A 4,284-nucleotide genomic window follows, 5' to 3' on the forward strand; every position below is an offset into this window, starting at 1 on the left:
TGCACATTTTACAGTGGAGTCTGGTGTTGTATAGCATTGAACAACTCAGTTGGCTTTGCACAGGGCACATTATGGGCTTTGTGCATTTTATAACATTTAAGAATAAGCTCCTCCTGAATATGGCGTCTTTCTGATCTTACGTCACGGGGGGCGTTCCCATTCTATGCCGAATTCAGTACGGCGCTATGGTGTCACTTGACGTTTCGGATTTTACGCACGAAACCCCTCTGCTGGATTCCCGCAAGTATTATGCTCTTGCTTTACGTTCATTTAGCCTAGGCTTATTTTGTGAAATTCGTTGATATTTTGTCAAAATATAATTGAATTGAAATGTATGTTACATTCGAAATGCGATAGGCCTATGTGTGAGTGAGAGACGATAACAAATGGGCTTTTCAGACAGAAGACGGCGAAGACCCCCATCCATCAACTGCTCGATATCGACCTCGTTTTATTTGTCATATTCTATTCAAGGTTCTATATTCCGATGTCGACAACATGAGAAAGGCATTCATAAAACACGTCAAAAGGTTTCCGTGGTTTACCAACGTAACCCTCTACGGTTGCCTGTTTGCCGGTGGGGATTTCGTTCACCAGTTGTTCTCGCGCAATGAAAAAATGGACTGGAGGCACACACGCAATGTGGCAGTGGTCGCTTTCAGTTTCCATGGCAACTTTAACTTCTTCTGGATGCGGTTTTTGGAGCGCAGATTTCCCGGGAATTCGGTCAGGATGGTTGTGCGTAAACTTTTCTTGGACCAGACCACAGCCGCCCCTCTGGCCACTAGTGTATTCTACATAGGTTAGTCAGAGCGAGAACAAAGTTCACTCTGTCTGTATGTAGGCCTGAGGTCACGTGGAAGACTTGAACAGATGTGAGCTCCATAAATGACACATCGGATATTTAAAACCTAATGTTGGTTTCAACCAAATAAAGTAGCCATTCAAGTCAATTGTTGTCTCTAAATGTAGGCTAATAGATATTTGACTAAACACACTGTTCTCCCTAGGGGTGAGTTTCTTGGAGGGCAAAGAGGACACTTTCCAGGACTGGAGGGAGAAGTTCCTGAATACATATAAGGTGAGTCTATAGTCTGAAGAGAAATTCCAATCATGCCTGCCGTTATAGGGCCCTGTTTTACTGGTCAGGTCAGTTGGCTAGGAATAAAACCCTGCCACTACGCAGTAGCGATGCGCAGGTTGATGTATAACCCGCGGCAGGTAGCCTAGTGGTTAGAGCGTTGGATTAGTAACTAGAAAGGTTGCAAGCTCGAATCCCCGAGCTAACAAGGTAAACATCTGTCGTTCTACCCACTGTTCCGAGGCCATTATTGACAATAAGATTTTGTTCTCTACTGACTTGCCTGGTTAAATAAAGGTTAAAAAAAAATCTGTCTGACTGTAGGTCTATACCTCCCAGTGGTTGAAAAAGTACCCAGTTGTCATACTTGGGTAAAGATCTACTTGATTAAAAGTGTTTGGTTTAGAATATACTTAAGTGTAAATGTAGTTACTTAAATAAAAGTATAAATAATTTCAAATTCCTTTTAATAAGCAAACCAATCTTTTTTTGTGGGGAGGGGAGGTACTTTTCACCGTTTTTTCGCTCCAATTTCGTGATATCCAATTGGTAGTTAGTCTTGTCCCATCGCTGCAACTCCCATATGGACTCGGGAGAGGCGACGGTCGAGAGCCATGCGTCCTCTGAAACACGACTCCGCCAAGCCGACCTGTTTCTTGACACACTGCTCTCTTAACCCGGAAGCCAGCCACACCAATGTGTCGGAGGAAACACCGTACAGCTGGCAACCAAAGTCAGTGTGCATGCGTAAGGCCCACCACAAGGAGTCGCTAGAGCGCGATGGGACAAGGACTTCCCAGCCGCCAACCCTCCCCTAACCCGGACGACACTGGGCCAATTGTGCACCGCCTCATAGGTCTCCCGGTCACAGCCAGCTGAGACGCAGCCCGGGATCAAACCTGGATCTGTAGTGACACGATGCAGTGCCTTTGCGCTGTCTAAAACAGCCCAAAGTCTAAAAACATGGACAAAGTCTGATCTTTTAATGGTTGCTATGCTTTTCTCTTGCAGACTGGACTCATGTTCTGGCCATTCATGCAGGTAAATTACTGTCTTTGTATAATCATATCTTAAAGAATATGAAAGCCTTGAACACACACATCCTGTCCAACCAGTACTACTAACTTGAACAATGTCAATCATTACGGTTTCATGATATATTTATTGTATCCCATGAACATTTACAAATGTACAATGAACAAGACTTTGCTCTCTCACCTACCTCCCACACGTCCTCCTCTCCTCTCATCTCTTCCTTCCCCTCTCTCCTAGTTCCTGAACTTTTCCATGGTGCCTCTGTACATGCGGACCACCTTCGCAGGGTGCTGTGCCTTCGTCTGGGCCACCTTCCTGTGTTTCTCACGTCAGAGTGGGGACGGCACGGCTAACGCCGCCCTCACATGGATGTTTACTCCAAAACAGGATACGACGACAGAGCCTGAAGCGGAGAAACTAGGGCCCAAAGTGGACCAGACAGGGCCCAAACTAGACACAGAAGAACCCAAACCGGAGAACCCAAGCCCCAAAGAGGAGACACAAACACCCACTGTTAAGCAGGACGACCAAGCACAAACAAAGGAGGTGGAGGCTAGTTTGAACAAGGGCGCACAAACTGACACAACACCCAGCCCAACACCCAGGAGAAGGGACCACAGACAAGCACAGACTCAAAATTAATCTCTGGTAGATGCTAGTTCTATAGAACCTTCAGATAAGAATACTGTCTATATCTCAAAATGTTCTCATCTTGAAACGTTCAATTCCAATGTGCTATGCTACTGCACAAGATGTCGGCAGGGTGTAACGTATTGCTATACATAGGGGCTTTGTATTTATTGAAATTGTTATTGATAACAATTGGATCCAGCATTCTTTAACAAACCATACTTGAACATAGAAGTGCTTGTACTACTGCACCTATCTTCCCCTTTCTCCATCTCTCTCTATATCTCTCTCTCTCCCCCCCCTCTTGACAGACAACTTGTAAAATCAGTGTGTTGTACAATGTAGGCTATTTTAAATGTTCTGCTCTTATCTCTGACGTCTGAAGGAATGAGTGTGCATTTCCAATTAGCATTGAGTCATAGTGATTCACGAATCTTGTTATTTGTTTGTTTCCTTTCTCCTGTCAAACATCACATATTTCTGACAACATGAATAATGGTATTTCTTCGAATAGTGATTGTGGGAACTTGGGAGGATTCAATTGTACTGTATGTCTGAATAACTGGGATTACAGTAGATATTGTGTGGAGAACGCTGAAACTACTGCTGTTGTCATGATATATATTATATTTCCTATCATGTCTGTACATGATCCAACTAGTACATAATGTTTAGCAGGGCATTATGTACCTGTCGGTACTATAGGGCTATATTTAATTGTTTTTATCTGTGGGATCAATCTAAAACACATCTGTATTTATATTTCTACTAGTACACAATTGTTATACATTGTAATATGATATTTTACTAAATATTTTGAATGTACGCCTATTGGTGCACATCAATCCAAGTCTATTGTGAGATTAACCTTGCCTCAGATTTAATATATTTATTATTGTAAATTAAAATTAAAACATCATCAATGCTGGTCTATTCTCTTTTGTGATTAATCTCTTAACACATTTATTTTACACATCAAAAACGTCCAAGTGAAACTGATTATTGGCCCAGTCATGTGCATCAACATAGCAGCAGCCAATAGGTTCAACAGCGTGAAATGAGTCATCACGTCAGAGCCATATTGAATAGACCCCTAACAGGGTCCCCCACCTGCTCTGGCTACTCAGCTACCATGCATAGTCCTAGAGTATCTTCAATTCTTTGACATTCACTCGTTTGAAGGACTTGCTATTTCGAGAGTGATACTGTATTAGTGAAACATTTTCCTATAAATGTAAGCCTTCTGCATTCAGCACCTAGGCCTAGTGATATCTTGACATCTTCATTGAAAAAAATGCTATTGCTAGAGATTCTTTTCATAAATAATTTTATGGAAAACTAGTAGAAATGTATAGAAAATGTCGATTTCCAGCTTTGCATTTGAAAAATATGACACTGTTTCAATGCAAGCTCGGTGCCGTTTTTCTCCCATTCTCCGGTTCGCAATGCGCGTGCGCTCTGCATCCATCTGTGTACGGTGTACCACACATCGAGGAATTTGTAAGCTTAAATAAAGATGCTCAACGTCTCGGCTCCGT

General features: G+C 42.6%; 1 pseudogene; it reads left to right on the forward strand.

The window, feature by feature from the left end:
• The first annotated feature begins 215 nt into the window (after positions 1-215).
• Positions 216-3,541, forward strand: LOC139370273 (mpv17-like protein; annotated as a pseudogene).
• The last annotated feature ends 743 nt before the right edge of the window (positions 3,542-4,284 follow it).

This window comes from Oncorhynchus clarkii, chromosome 17, assembly GCF_045791955.1.
Source record: "Oncorhynchus clarkii lewisi isolate Uvic-CL-2024 chromosome 17, UVic_Ocla_1.0, whole genome shotgun sequence".
Classification (NCBI taxonomy): domain Eukaryota; kingdom Metazoa; phylum Chordata; class Actinopteri; order Salmoniformes; family Salmonidae; genus Oncorhynchus; species Oncorhynchus clarkii.